Source organism: Podarcis bocagei, assembly GCF_964188305.1.
Source record: "Podarcis bocagei genome assembly, chromosome: 14".
Taxonomy (NCBI): Eukaryota; Metazoa; Chordata; class Lepidosauria; order Squamata; family Lacertidae; genus Podarcis; species Podarcis bocagei.
In genome coordinates this window covers 44525977-44542303 of record NC_138139.1, presented here as the reverse complement: position 1 = coordinate 44542303, position 16327 = coordinate 44525977, and the positions used below count along the sequence as shown (strand labels likewise).

The window sequence follows — 16327 nt, the reverse complement described above, 5'->3', positions numbered from 1 at the left end:
TCTTGCGTCACCAGCAGCCGTGCTTCTGATGTTGTTGGGAGCAAGATAGGTACTCACTTGAGGATCTTAGCACCTGGGCAGGTTCATATAGGGGGACACAATCCTTTCAGGTAGCCTGAGTCGAACCCATATGCCAAAGCACTTGGGGCAATTTACAGTTTGAAATAGTAGCTTGCATTCTTATGAAAAATGGTAGGAAAAGAGACAGGGAAGGGGAAGATGGGGATGAGCAAATTCACATCCCCTCTGTAGTTATATTGTTACACGATGGCCAGTTGGAATAGTCATTCAGGAGGTTGTTCTGGCAGGGAAAGAGCCAAGTAGCAGCTGGGCTCAGCTGAGCCAACGGAGGAGTCTTTGCTCTTCCACCTCCTCCTCCAATGCTGAAAGGTGAAATGCTGCCAAATGAGTCGGTCACAAATGAGCCAGTGGAGAGGACCTTGCTCTCTCACCCCTCCTTTGCATCTAGGTGGGATGACAGTAGCAGTTGAGAGACAGTCGGGATGCAGTGGTATCTCAGGTTAAGTACTTAATCGTTCCGGAGGTCCATACTTAACCTGAAACTGTTCTTAACCTGAGGTACCACTTTAGCTAATGGGGCCTCCTGCTGCCACCGTGCGATTTCTGTTCTCATCCTGAAGCAAAGTTCTTAACCCGAGGTACTATTTCTGGGCTAGCGGAGTCTGTAACCTGAAGCGTCTGTAACCTGAAGCGTCTGTAACCCGAGGTACGACTGTATTTAAGTACAGTGGTACCTTGGGGTACAGACGCTTCAGGTTACAGACTCCAGTAACCCAGAAACAGTACCTTGGGTTAAGAACTTTGCTTCAGAATGAGAATAGAAATCGTGCAGCAGGAGGCCCCATTAGCTAAAGTGGTACCTCAGGTTAAGAACAGCTTCAGGTTAAGAACGGACCTCCAGAACGAACTGAGTTCTTAACCCAAGGTACCACTGTAGTTTTATCACACTTATCCATCAAATATGCTCAAGATAACTTCAAAAATAAAGGTTGTTTTTTTAAAAGTCATAATAAAAAGGATTGTTCTGATGAAAATATTAAGCATGATGAACAACACCATCAAGACCCGCAGCATTAATAGGAAGGGATCTTTATATCTTAGATGAAAAACCTTATGGGAAGTGAAATAGTTTTCACATGAAACCTAAAAGGTGAAAGGGTGAAGGCGTATCTGAGAAGGGTGTTCTGTAGATGGAGTGCCGCCACAGAAAATGCCCTAGCCAAGTTACCACCCGCCCCTCAGAAACAGGAGGATATTCAGAGGAGGGTCTCTGATGACAGCTTTGTGCAGAGGAAGGTGACCCTTTGAGATATCTGGATGTCTTGAGCATTCAAGTTCAGTCAGGGTCATAGCATTGCATGGTGTACAGCCACAGTCTGAAAGAATGATGCAACTCGTCTGTATTTCTTGAGCAACAACCCACAGTAAACTGGTTTTGAAACTGAGGGAAATTCTAAGGTAATTTGGGATGCTGGCATTCTGAATTCGCAACAGGGAAATTGAGATAGTTCCTCAGAACCTCGCTTTAATGAGCTTGGAGAAAGTGGCCTTACGGGATTCTTGTGTGTCACATCTATGCCCTGCACATTAGAGAGCATGTTAAGCTCTGCATGAAGTAATCTTTGCAGCACAACAGTCGCATGGCAGTAGATAATGGAAGCCTTGAACCGTATGATCAAATTTAATGCGTGGCAGCTACTAGGGAAGAAGAGAGTTGCCAGCATATTGTGCTTCTTCTGGGTTTTCTGATAAGTCAAAGGGATGCAGCTGCAGTTAAGACATATGTGTTGTTGCTCCATGCTTAGGAAGAATAGACAATTTTTCCTGTATGCGATGGTACTTCAAAAACTCATATCCGTATTAAAATTGGTATATAGATAAAAAGTGTTTGTTTGTTTTGTGTTTGTTTGTTTCAGAGTAGGGGAAAATTGTAGAGGAAAAACATTCCCTTTTAGCATATAAACTAAACAGAAGGAGTTGAAGTATTTTCTCATTCTAAACCAAGGCCGTGTGTGTGTGTGTTCTCCTGAGTAGTTTACTCCTCCCGCTGACTCCAGATAGAGGCAGGGTCATGTGAATCCGACAAAGTAGATGTGTGGAGTCTATGACCTCCACTGCTGCTGGATTGCATCTCCCATCTTCCCTGACCGCTGGACATGCTGGCTGGGGCTGATGGGAGCTGGAGTCCAGCAACATCTGGGTGGTACCAGGTTCCCTGCTTTAGAGAGCGCCTCCTTCATTCTCTGCCTTCTGCTCTGCAGAGTTAAAGCATTCTTGCAACTCCAGCTCCAGCTTGTTGTCAGTCACAACACAGGCTGAGCAGCTGTGCTCTCCCTCCTCTTAGAGGGCTGGTTCTACCATCTCCATGCTTGCGGCAAAAAGTGGCCAAACCTGGGTCAGCCGTAAGGTGAACAGCTGAACAGAGGAGGCAGGAAAGCATATGGAAAGGTGCTTTGCGCTGCCTCCGTTGAAGCATAATGGATGATACAACTTCACTCTTGCCATTTTTGCACCAAATTTGAAATTAAATTTTGCTCAACTCTTTTTTTAATGCATTTGTTGATGTTTGTTTTTTCAGTTCTTCAAATGCCAAATGCAGTGTAATGGGTATGGGGTTGCTCGTGCGTAAGTTGCCGCCTCTCCTGGCTATGTTGCCTGGTTAAACCTTTATGTCTGGACAGCCCTTCAATTCGTGGCTGCCTCAGTCGCTAGCAGAATCCGTCAGTGGGCGTTTCTTAAATCTTTTCCAACATAAAAGTTGTTTGACACCCAGTCTCCTCCTACTCTCTCTGCGCGGAAGTCTTCTGCGCAGGGTGGGCGTGGGTAGCGGAGGACCCGTGCTCTCCTCCCTGGTGTCCGGTGAAGAGTCCTGGAGCCCTCTCGCCGATTCCCCCATCAGCCCCTCTATATCCCTGGTGTTGCGCTGATTTGCTTCCTCATCTGCGGAGCTGCCTCTCTCCCTGCTGGGCCCTTCTCCAGCATCATTTGAGAGCCTTCCCTCCGCCTCTAGCTCCGATGTCAGTTCCCTGACATGCAGAGTTTTGGCTTTTTTGACTAAGTTCTTTTTATTTTGTGTGTGTGTGTGTGTGTGTGTGTGTGTGTGTGTGTATGTATGTGTATTCAAACAAAGGATGAGATTTTCCCTCGATTTCCAAGATAAAGTAATAGAAGCAATCAGGATACAAAAGGGATTTGCTGCTTTCTAGAAGAATGAAAACTTTTCTGATACCTTCTACAGATTTGGAACGTTTTATTTTTCAATTATGATTAAGCATGAGTAGTCACAGGATTACAACAGCACTTTTAGTTAGCGCAAGATGAGATTACTTTAATCTGTTAAACTTGGAGTTTGAATTAAAGTTGAAGGGTGGAGGGGGAAATGGCTGCAATTAGATTGGTCAGTACGCTTGCCTTTTGGAGTTTGGGGGATTCAATTCATTTTGCAGAAAATACATTTTTGATTAATTTGCAGCAGTAATAGAATTTATGCTTCTGAATTAATGGTGAGTTAATTAACATACCAGTCCTTAGCCGAGAATGAATCACCAATTTGTGCAGTCTTGGTCTTGACTTATGCTTTGAATCCTCCTTTTTCTTGAGTTCATGGCCCTTTGGCCCTTGCAAGGGTTTAGAGCTAACTGCTCTCCAAGATTTCTGAAAGTCTCACAAGTTTTCTCTGCTAGTACATACAGTTGCTATTATCCAAGCCTTTAGGTTTCCAAGGCATGATGGATTCAAGATCTTCTAAATATTCTTGCAATTTCCAGCCAATGCCATTCAGGCGTATTTGCAAAAGCCCAATGTTTTTGTAACCTGGTTTCCTTTCCTTTAGCCCGATTCAATATAACAGTTGAATAACAGTTAAATTTTGGGCTGTAGACCCATTTAAGGACTGAGTTTGCCAAGGGGTGTTGAATCTAAAAAAGTTGCTAATCCAAGCCAGTTTTCCACACCCAAATCAATGTAACTGAACGTGATAGCAGCTCACCTTCTCTGAACAGAGAAATGGGCAGGTTCTCCTCTTCCCAATTGATCAAGGAAGAGCAACCACCGGGCTGAATAAGAGAGAGAACCAATTTGACAGTATTCTCCTTCTCAAAACAATTTCATATTATTACCAAGGATAGGAAAAAAGTGGCTCCTTTCTTGGTTAGACTTGACAAGCAAAGGAAGACAAGGAAGCTTCAAGAAGGATCTCCAGCCATCATCATTTCAGGGAAGTAGAAAGTAACACAGGAATACACTTTGAGGAAAAGCATGAGATTAGGGTTTTACCAGTCAGTGTAATATCTTTTTCTCCCCTCATCTTTCTCTGGTCCATATGTCCTAAATAGATACCTGGTCAATAAATGATAAAAGATGACTCCAGAGCTTTTAGACTGGTTACCAAGGTTGCCTGTATCATTAGGCAAGGTGCTTCATGTAGCAGATGTTTGGATAGAGCAGCGAATTGTCAATTATTTAGGTAGTGACTTTTTATTTTCATCACAAATATACACTTTTTTAAAATTATTTCCTGCCCTGAGCCATATTTGCTAACTTGTGTTAGTCAAGGTTCTGTAAAGAATGGTTATTAGGCTTCCTATCCCACTTTAGAAGACACTTTAGAAGACAGGAGTGCCTGGTGTGCTCTGGCCCATGGGGTCACGAAGAGTCGGACACGAATAAACGACTAAACAACAACATCCCACTTTATCCTAGCCTTCAGTATTCTTATTCCTTCTGTCCAATAAAAGAATCTTAGTCCGTATTATTGCAATTTCTAAAGGAATTTCCGTGTGGAGTCCAGAATTCTAAAAGTGGACTGCCATCCTCTCGTTCAGTCTCTGGTGATTAAACTAACGTAGGTAGTAAGTGTTGGGTTTTAGTTAGGATCGGTATCGCAAAGAGATTTCCTTTCCGCCTAATTAAGCTGTCTGCAAAGCAGGGGAGCCGCTCCAGAATGCCACATAGCTGGTAATTCTTTGGATGTACTTAGACAGGCTCTGTATGGAGCCCCTGTGACATGAAGAAAGAAAGCTAATTAATCGAGTGCTCTCTGTCATTCCCATCTGCTACCAAGAAGCAAAACAACGAAGGAGAAAGGGAAGTCTAAAATAGGTATTTTCAACAAACTGGAGTGATTCCTACGGTGAAGTGAATGGCTTGGTGTGTTTTATTTTAATTAACACTGCTGAATATTTTTGCTTCAGCTATTTGCATATCATTAGCAAGAATATTGTACTTGCCGTTTGGTGACATTTCCCTGCACTTTGGGGAGCCGATGAGCGGCAAACAATGCCGTATTTCATGTTTCTCTTTCTCACCCAGCGATTTTCTCAGATTGTGCACTAGAGGGTAGGCTTGGAATTATAATGAGATTTTTTACAAGTACGTTCACAGTAGATGCAAGAGGTGCTGGACTGGCTGCATAAAAATTAAAAGACAGCTGCCAAGAAGGGCAGCAGACCTTTTTTCGTCTTCTTGCTAACACCTTTATGACCTGGAAAGCACTTTTTACAAATAAAGTTCCGTACTGTGAATACATTGCAAAATGAATATTAATTGTCCTACTGACAACTAGCCTTATGGCAAAAACAAGCTTGTCTCCTCTGGTGATATGATGCACCTGTCATTGGTCTTGGGATGTTGGTCCAGTAAGAGAGGTTAAGTTGTCATCCTTTGAGCACAGGATAATGAAAGAGAACATTTCACAAGGCTTCACTTGTTTGCAGTGTGTTTTAAAGGCTCCTTCCGGATTCAGGTGCCAGTGTGCCTCTGGTTTATGGTCCGATTTAGCACGGCTCTCTGTAAGGTTCATAGGTGTGACTTGCAACTGGTACAAAAATACAAAATAAGTTGGGAAGAGGGGCTGTGAATGGCGAGGAGAGGAGAGCCCTCCTTGAAAATGTAAAAAGAGAGAGCCCCTGACTCCTAAGACTCAAAGGAGCAATGCGTCCAGCTTTAAGCAATTTTGATAGGTTGACACCTTCACAACCTGGACACCAGAGGGTTTAAAGCATGTGGACAAGGCAGCTGGGACTCCCTCTGCTCCCCCACACTTGTCACTTCTCTCGTCAAGCCCTCCCTCACCTTCCCTGGGCATGCAGAACACCAAGTGTACCCAATAGCATGTGAAGGAGGAGACAGGTGGCAGCAGGACTGGGCTGGAAAATTCTTGTATGTGTCCCATTTAAGTGAGAGTTACAAAGAGTTTTGGTTTCTGTTTTGCACTACTGAGGAGCATTTCAAACCAGTACAGTGGTACCTCGGGTTACAGACGCTTCAGGTTACAGACGCTTCAGGTTACAGACCCCGCTAACCCAGAAATAGTACCTCGGGTTAAGAACTTTGCTTCAGGGTGAGAACAGAAATCGTGCTCCGGTAGTGCGGCAGCAGCGGGAGGCCCCATTAGCTAACGTGGTGCTTCAGGTTAAGAACAGTTTCAGGTTAAGAACAGACCTCCAGAATGAATTAAGTACTTAACATGAGGTACCACTGTACTTGATGCTACTTGGGTCAGGGCCCTTGCATTCAAACCAAGTTAGCCTTTAAATTGTGCCGCAGGTAGCTTTTCAGAGTTTGGTCTGCAGGAACGACTTTTTCCATATTTGCCTTAAGTGGCTGAAGCTACCTGCCTTTGTAATTCCCTGCTTGTACACTTGGAAACAGTTGGCTTTCGTTGTTTTAAATGAGTACATGTAAGCCATTTTTGCTTTTTTACTTTAATGATACTTGATTTACTTTAATGATACTTGATTTCTAAGTCACACTTCTTGCCTGAAGAGTGGGGAAAATAAATAAATAAATAAATAAGAGCAAGTGGAGCCTTGTAGTTCCTCTCCTCTCCCCCCCCCCCCAAAAAAAAATTAGGCATGCTTATTTCACCATATAAGTTCTACATTTAAAGGCCTCTATCTTATTGATAGGCATCTGAAAGCAGCCCTGTTTAGGGAAGCTTTTAATGTTTGATGTATTACAGTATTTTAATGTTTTTTTGGAAGCCGCCCAGAGTGGCTGGGGAAGCCCAGCCAGATGGGCGGGGTATTAATAAATAATAATAATAATAATAATAATAATAATAATAATAATAATAATAATTATTATTATTATTACTACTACTACTACTACTACTTTGCCTAATTGGGCCCTGCATTTAAATATTCTGTTTGCCTGTGTTAGCCTTCCCCAATCTGTTGCCCTCCATATTTTGCTGTAATACAAGTCCCATCGTATGGCTGGGGTTCATGGGAATTGTAGTTCAACGACATCTGGAGGCTACTGGACTAGGTTAGGAGGCTCAAATGTAGCTGCCATCCAGCGCTGTGCTAGCGTAAGAGAAAACCCTTTTGCTTGGGTGCAGCCCTCAGTTCTTTGACGCCAGTTTTTTATATCCCAATTCCTCCTTGCTATTGAACTCAGTGGACCGTGCTTGCTTTTGCTCGCTTCTGTCTAATAGATATTTTAAAGGTTGTTTTGAAGATTTAAATTGAAACGTGTTCATTGACACCAGTCTATGCACATTCCCCACCCTCCGGTCATATGAAAAGATTCCTGCACAGATTTATAGGGAGTATGTAAATTGCTCTACTTTAATTTTAGGAAAGTACTTGAAAATGGCAGGCATCATTGTTCCGTGTCAAGTGTGATAGAACAGTTTTTTATTGAAACTGCTAGGGAATTTTTGAGCACAGTTGAGCATTAAATAGGTCTTAAAGTTTTGAGCCCTGTAGTGCTGTTCAATATGTGTTATCTACAGATAACCACCTCTAAATTATTTTCGTGTTTAGCATATGAAAGCCGGTATGTCTTAGCACTACCTTTCTAATGAGCTAGCATGATTGGGATGCACTTTAAATTTGAGGGAAGGGGCTGGCTTTTTTAAATAGCGAATGCCAATGGAACCTGCAACAAAATGTTGCAGTCCATACAGAACTCCCTGTTCAATATTCCAGTCACTCCATTCCATTCCCCCTCTCCTTTTCTGTCCTCAGACCCCCAACTGATCAGCATCCCATTATCATTGAGCATGCTCAGTCCTCATTGGGCTGTTTGTGATTTTTTGCCCTCCCTCCGTGTGGGTTTTTTCCTTCACCAATTTCTTGTAGCTCTGAGAACCTCAGCATTCGTCAAAACCAGTTGATCATTCCCTCTTCTTTGTGGATGGTGCTATTTTGGCTACGTAAGAATTCACACTCAGAGAATAAAGATTGCTGTTGTTAAGTATCAGGAGCAGCCAACATGGTGTCCTGCAGATATTGTTGGACTCCCAACTCCTATCAGCCAGCATGGATAGTGTTCAGGATTGATGGGAGTCATAGTCCAGTAACAACTTGAGGGCTCCCTGTTGCCGCCACCTGGTATATATTTTGATATGGACTTAGTGGTTTGTCACAGGTTCTGGATCCATCAGGAACACTCACAAGCTTGAACTCAGCCTGGCAGAAGCTTCTCCATAATATCTTCAAACAATTTGATTATAATCATGGTACTTTTGAGGTATCTAAATAATCTTACAGGGCTTGATTCAGGTTGATATATTTTCAGCACCTGGCTTCCGTCTTGGGCGCATTCCTAGTGACATGTTGACAGAGCTTGATATGGAACCCAAAGTGGCCCTGTGTAGATGGAAGCTGGCATGGCTCTTTATGGCAGAATGCCCTAAGATGTCCCCTTCCAGCCCCCAAAAGGGACCCTGCAGTTCCTAGAGCTAACATGTCCTACAAGATACAGCCAGGATATAGGACAGGCATAGGTAAACTCGGTCCTCCAGATGCTTTGGAACTACAACTCCCATCATCCCTGACCACTGGTCCTGTTAGCTAGGGATGATGGGAGTTGTAGTTCCAAAACATCTGGAGGCCCGAGTTTGCCTGTGCCTGGTACAGTGGTACCTCGGGTTACATATGCTTCAGGTTACATTCGCTTCAGGTTACAGACTCCGCTAACCCAGAAATAGTACCTTGGGTTAAGAACTTTGCTTCAGGATGAGAACAGAAATCGCACAGTGGCAGCAGGAGGCCCCTTTAGCTAAAGTGGTGCTTCAGGTTAAGAACAGTTTCAGGTTAAGAATGGACCCCTGGAACGAATTAAGTACGTAACCAGAGGTACCACTGTATAGGACAATAAGAGGTTCAGACTGGACACAAGGCAAAGTGGGGAGAGGTTCAGGTTTGAGAGTTGTTAGGAAACCCCCTACTGCTCACACAGAGCTATAGTTCACATTGCGGTTTAAGTGTCAATCCCTCTTCCCAGGGCACTCTGGGAGCTGTAGCTCTGTGGGGGAATTGGGGTCTCCTAACAACTCTCAGGGGCCTTAAGTTTTTTCTTTGTGGCTGATTAGCTGTTTTCCCTGTGCAAAGGTCAGAGGGGGCAGGGTTTCTGTTGAGGAAGGTGATTAGCTGTGGGAGGAGCTTATCAGAGCTAGCAGGAAAGAAGTTGAAGAAGGAGCAAAAAGGGTTTTCTCTTGTGTGCTTGTGTTTCTTTGTGGCTGATTAGCTGTTTTCCCTGTGCAAAGGTCAGAGGGGGCAGGGTTTCTGTTGAGGAAGGTGATTAGCTGTGGGAGGAGCTTATCAGAGCTAGCAGGGCAGCGGCGCGCGCCTAGCGGCGCGCGCAGATTAATCCATCTTTTAGATTTAGGGGAGCTAGTCTGAAACGTTTGTTGGGGGAGACCTAGGTTTTTTGTGGGGGGAGTTATTTGTCCTGTCTGCACACTTTTTATGATGGAGGACCGCTGTAGCCACCCCCAACGACACATTCTCAAGATGGAGGGGGAGGGAACAGCTGCTGTCGCCTGCGGTTCCTGCGCAATGTTTGCCATCTTGCCAAAGGTTGCAGGCAGCTTTACCTGCAGCAATTGCATGTTGATTGCCCTCTTAAAAGACAAAGTCCAGAAACTGGAGGAAAGGGTAGCTACGCTCCAAAGAATTAGAGAGCTGGAGCTCTTCTTGGAAGCAACAGACCACACCGCCTCCATCAAGGAGGAGACAGGGGACTCCCCAGAGAAGGAGGCTAGTTCACCAACACAGGAGCCGGATATATGGAGAAACGTGACTCAAAGAAGTAGGAGGCCCAGGGTTCGTTCTGATTGTTTAGAAATACACAATCGCTTTGAGGTCCTCTCCCCTAGCATGGAAGACGAAGAGCAGACTCCATTTGAGGATCTCTCCCTCATTTCTGTCGATCAGGTAAATGAAGACGAGCAGCAAAGTCAGTCCTCAGGGAATGTGCAAGCGACCTTGGAACGGACAGCTCATGGAAGAACCCCGACCAAACCTAAGAGGAGGCGTGTAGTGGTGATAGGGGATTCCCTACTGAGGGGAACAGAAGCAGTGATTTGTGGGCCTGACAAGATGTCTCGGGAAGTGTGCTGTCTCCCCGGGGCTAAGATCCAAGATGTAGCTGAACGACTGCAAGGAATCATAAAACCCACTGACAAATACCCCTTCCTCTTGGTTCATGTGGGAACCAATGACACTGCAAGCAATAGCCTCCAGAAGATCAAAAGAGACTACGAGGCTCTCGGCAGGAAATTGAAGCAACTAAATGCACAAATTGTCATCTCATCTCTCCTCCCAGTTGAACGACGTGGCCCAGGGAGAGAGGGCAAAATAGTGGAAGTGAACAGCTGGCTTCGCAGATGGTGTAAACAGGAACGGTTTGGATTCTTAGATCACGGACTGCAGTTTCTTGAAGATGGACTTCTGGCAAGCGATGGGCTGCACCTCACAACAGTTGGGAGAAATGTTTTTGCCAAAAATCTCAGGAACCTCATCAGGAGGGCTTTAAACTGACTAATGTGGGGGAGGGAGACAGTGCTCCTGAAGGTAGGAGCCTATCAATTGATGAAGATGATCATCCAAATGTCATAGACCAAATGGAGCAAACAGCACGCAGACCTAGTGGTGGGAGGAAAAAATCCTTAAATAAGAGACACGGGGGAATGATTAATGGACTTCAATGTCTGTACACTAATGCGCAAAGCATGGGAAATAAACAAGATGAGCTTGAGCTCTTGGTACAGCAAACTAAATATGACATAATAGGCATCACTGAAACCTGGTGGGATAAGTCCCACGATTGGAATGTAATAATGGGGGGATACAATCTATTTCAGAGAAACAGACCAGACAAGAAAGGAGGAGGAGTGGCGTTATATGTCAGGGATGTGTATACCTGTGAAGAGATCCAAGATTTAGAACATCAAAGCCAAAGTGAGAGCATTTGGGTCAAAATTAAGGGAGAGAAGAATAACAGGGACCTCATTGTGGGAGTTTACTATAGATCCCCAAGCCAAACGGAGGACATAGATGATGCCTTCCTGGAACAGATGGCCAAGCATGCAAAAGGAAGGGAGATAGTAGTAATGGGGGACTTCAATTACCCGGATATTTGTTGGATGTCAAACTCAGCCAAGAGCATAAGGTCAAACAGATTCCTCACTGGCCTTGCAGACAACTTCATTGTCCAGAAAGTGGGAGAAGCAACAAGAGGAACAGCCATTTTAGATCTGGTCCTAACCAGTGTTGATGACCTGGTTAGTGGGGTAGAAGTGGAAGGATCATTAGGCGCGAGTGATCATGCTCTTCTGAAGTTTACTATACAGCGGAAAGGAGCAGCCAAGCATACTAGGACTCAATTTCTTGACTTTAAGAAAGCCGACTTCATAAAACTTAGGGAAGTGCTGGGTGAGATCCCATGGACAGTAATACTAAAAGGAAAGGGAGTTCATGATGGCTGGGAGTTTGTTAAGAGGGAGATACTAAAAGCACAACGTCAGGCAATACCAATGAGAGGGAAACATGGAAGGTGCCTAAAGAAGCCAGGGTGGCTATCTAAAGAACTTTTAACTGAGTTAAGATTAAAAAAGGATGTGTACAAAAAGTGGAAAAGGGGGGAAACCACCAAAGAGGAATTCAAACAAATAGCCAGCACGTGTAGACACAAAGTCAGAAAAGCTAAAGCACAGAATGAACTCAGGCTTGCTAGAGAGGTTAAAAGCAACAAAAAAGGCTTCTATGGGTATGTTCGTAGCAAAAGGAAGAGCAAAGAAACAGTGGGGTCACTCAGAGGAGAAGATGGTGAAATGCAAACAGGGGACACAGAAAGGGCTGAACTCCTCAATGCCTTCTTTGCCTCAGTCTTCTCCGATAAGGAAAACAATGCCCGACCTGAAGAATTTGGAGCAAATGATTCAGCAAAGGAAACACAGCCCAGAATAACTAAGGAGATAGTACAAGAATACTTGGCCAGTTTAGATGTATTCAAGTCTCCAGGGCCAGATGAACTGCATCCAAGAGTATTAAAAGAACTGGCAGATGTGATCTCAGAACCACTGGCAGTCATCTTTGAGAATTCCTGGAGAACAGGCGAAGTCCCGGCAGACTGGAGGAGGGCAAATGTTGTCCCTATTTTCAAAAAGGGGAAAAGAGAGGACCCAAATAATTACCGCCCAGTCAGTCTGACATCAATACCAGGGAAGATTCTGGAGCAGATCATTAAGCAAACAGTCTGTGCGCACCTAGAAAGGAATGCTGTGATCACCAATAGTCAGCATGGATTTCTGAAAAATAAGTCATGTCAGACTAACCTGATCTCGTTTTTTGACAGAATTACAAGCCTGGTAGATGAAGGGAACGCAGTGGATGTAGCCTACCTTGATTTCAGCAAGGCATTTGACAAGGTGCCCCATGATATTCTTGTAAAGAAGCTGGTAAAATGTGGTCTTGACTATGCTACCACTCAGTGGATTTGTAACTGGCTGACTGACCGAACCCAAAGGGTGCTCATCAATGGTTCCTCTTCATCCTGGAGAAGAGTGACTAGTGGGGTGCCACAGGGTTCTGTTTTGGGCCCGGTCTTATTCAACATCTTTATCAACGACTTGGATGATGGACTCAAGGGCATCCTGGTCAAATTTGCAGATGACACCAAACTGGGAGGGGTGGCTAACACCCCAGAGGACAGGATCACACTTCAAAACGACCTTGACAGATTAGAGAACTGGGCAAAAACAAACAAGATGAATTTTAACAGGGAGAAATGTAAAGTATTGCACTTGGGCAAAAAAAATGAGAGGCACAAATACAAGATGGGGGACACCTGGCTTGAGAGCAGTACATGTGAAAAGGATCTAGGAGTCTTGGTTGACCACAAACTTGACATGAGCCAACAGTGTGACGCGGCAGCTAAAAAAGCCAATGCAATTCTGGGCTGCATCAATAGGAGTATAGCATCTAGATCAAGGGAAGTAATAGTGCCACTGTATTCTGCTCTGGTCAGACCTCACCTGGAGTACTGTGTCCAGTTCTGGGCACCACAGTTCAAGAAGGACACTGACAAACTGGAACGTGTCCAGAGGAGGGCAACCAAAATGGTCAAAGGCCTGGAAACGATGCCTTATGAGGAACGGCTAAGGGAGCTGGGCATGTTTAGCCTGGAGAAGAGGAGGTTAAGGGGTGATATGATAGCCATGTTCCAATATATAAAAGGATGTCACATAGAGGAGGGAGAAAGGTTGTTTTCTGCTGCTCCAGAGAAGCGGACACGGAGCAATGGATCCAAACTACAAGAAAGAAGATTCCACCTAAACATTAGGAAGAACTTCCTGACAGTAAGAGCTGTTTGACAGTGGAATTTGCTGCCAAGGAGTGTGGTGGAGTCTCCTACTTTGGAGGTCTTTAAGCAGAGGCTTGACAACCATATGTCAGGAGTGCTCTGATGGTGTTTCCTGCTTGGCAGGGGGTTGGACTCGATGGCCCTTGTGGTCTCTTCCAACTCTAGGATTCTATGATTCTATGATTCTAACAAACTGCACATATCATAATTCATGATAAAGTGGTATGATCCTGCTTTAAATGCATAGTGAAGATAGGGCCTTACTTGCAAGGCTAATGTTTGTGCTGCTTAAATGGAATTATGTTGTCTGCAACATTGTTCTTCGGTAGAGATTTAATTTATTTAGCACGTTTGTGTCTATTTGAAACATTTCTACCCTGCCTTTTCTTCAGATAGAATCCACATAGCCCCCCCCCCCCGCATTTCAGGTTTATGCAACGTTCTCAAAGTGAGTACCAGTAAAAAATTTATAAACAATAATACTATAAATCATAATAAATACCAGGATGAAAGGAGGGGAAATCTAAAAAACGCAGAGATGGCCTGGAAGCCAATACTACATAGAACAGCAGATTAAAACCATTCATTGTGAAAGTAAGTTAGTCACTGTTTGGTAAAAACCATTATTAAAATGCCTGGATGAATTGAGCAGTTTCTACTACATGATGCCTGACTCTTAGAAATGGGGATATCTGTGATTGCGTTTAGACATATCTTGCCTTAATATGCTGATATATGAACGATGCATTTTTCCTGTGCACAAAGCCCCTTGGCACCTCTTTTTGCACAAGGCAAACCAAGAAGTCTTCCATGTAGTTCTCCATCTCATCCAAAAAGGAAACATTAATATCTTCTAAAGAAACCAGGCTATTAAATCATGGTTTGAAGTTGGGTTGCTGTTATGGCTTTTTCTGAAACTATTAACCATTGTTTCCTGGCTTGGATGAAACGGGAAACAATAGTTAATTGAAAAGTTTCCAGTTTGCCAACCTACACAAAGAGAGGAGACAGTTGTTTTTGTGGACAAAAGGTTTGTTCATATCTGAGATTATTAATGAGATAGGTTCATTTAAACTCTCCTTATGGAGATCATTCGAAAAAGGGTGTCATGCTCTCTCTGGTTGTGGGCCCAGTTGTAGTAAGACAGAGTTCATCAGGGTTCCTGTTGCATAGGAAGCAATAAATGACATGACAACCTTTTTGGGATTGAAATGGCCACAACTTTATTGATTGCAGATGCAAGAAGGCTTTGGCTTAGGCATTGGATATGTATACTGGTTGCTGGATGACAACTTTATCAGGGTCAGTCTTGGGTTAAGCATCCCCACGTGACACATATCAAATACAGGTGACCCATGTTGTTGTTGTTTATAGTCATGTCCGACTCTTCGTGACCCCATGGACCAGAGCACGCCAGGCACTCCTGTCTTCCACTGCCTCCCGCAGTTTGGTCAAACTCATGTTGGTAGCTTCGAGAACACTGTCCAATCATCTTGTCCTCTGTCGTCCCCTTCTTCTTGTGCCCTCCATCTTTCCCAACATCAGGGTCTTTTCCAGGGAGTCTTCTCTTCTCATGCAGTGGCCAAAGTAGTGGAGCCTCAGCTTCTAGATCTGTCCTTCCAGTGAGCACTCAGGGCTGATTTCCTTAAGAATGGATAGGTTTGATCTTCTTGCAGTCCATGGGACTCTCAAGAGTCCCCTCCAGCACCATAATTCAGAATCATAAATTCTCTGGCGATCAGCCTTCTTTATGCAGGTGACCCATACAGAATGCCAATTGGGGAGTTCTGTGGTCTGTTAGCCCTTGTCTGGACATACAGACAAACCCCTTTGTCTGGGTACCCTGATGCTTTGATCCTGAGGAGAGAGGGTAAGTCTCCTCCCCCCACCACCTTAGACTAAAGATGCAACCCAACTGCTTTTCCCGCCAACAAGCTGTGGCAGTTGCTTGGAGGTAGGCAAAACCTCCAAACCAACCCAATTAGCTGCAGGCAAATTCCTCCCTGACCCTGAATAAGGCGACCAAGCCACTCCACAGCAAGGTCACACACATGTACCACCTGCTTACCTTTAGGTGAGGACAAAATTATACAAGGCCGGAGGGTGGGATGTCTGATGCTGCTTGGAGGCTATGCAGCCAGCTTTTATGATTTGAAGACGGACCTGAGTGGAAGCAGGCTTACCGAGGTCTTGTCTCCAAATTCCCACCCTGCAGCCTGGGCTCTAATTGGCCCGTTTAAATTCAAAAAAGGTAGAGGAGTCCCATCACTCCCTGTGGCTAGCTGGGGTTGATGATGCCAGCCAGCCAGCCACACAGGAACTTTCCCCTTGCCCACAGCCACACTAGGCCGCAGCTACCACTGCTGTCGAGAACGGTTATTGGTCTTTCTCACTTGCCTCGCTTCCAAGAATTTCCTCAGGCACAAATCTTAATCCTTAGTAGATTTGTATGTGAGTTAAGATATAAGATGGTTTCTATGAGAATTAAAACACGTGACTTGATAACATTTGTTGCTATATTTTTGAAGGTGTTGATGCCAACCGAAAGGTGGGTGAACTGCCCGACCAATGCTGTGTGGTTAATTGTTTCTCTGTTGCACTGGTACAGAGAGAGGTGCTCAGGGACATTTTTAAAAAGGCAGTTTTAGACATAGCCCAACAAGAAACAGCATCCACATAATGGGAAAACAAATGATAGAAACAAGTATGT

General features: G+C 44.4%; 1 protein-coding gene across 4 annotated transcripts in view; it reads left to right on the top strand.

Moving 5' to 3' along the window:
* Positions 1-16327, top strand: part of TRRAP (transformation/transcription domain associated protein) — a 176230-nt gene that overhangs the window by 136947 nt on the left and 22956 nt on the right. The gene's annotated exons all lie outside the window — the stretch shown is intronic.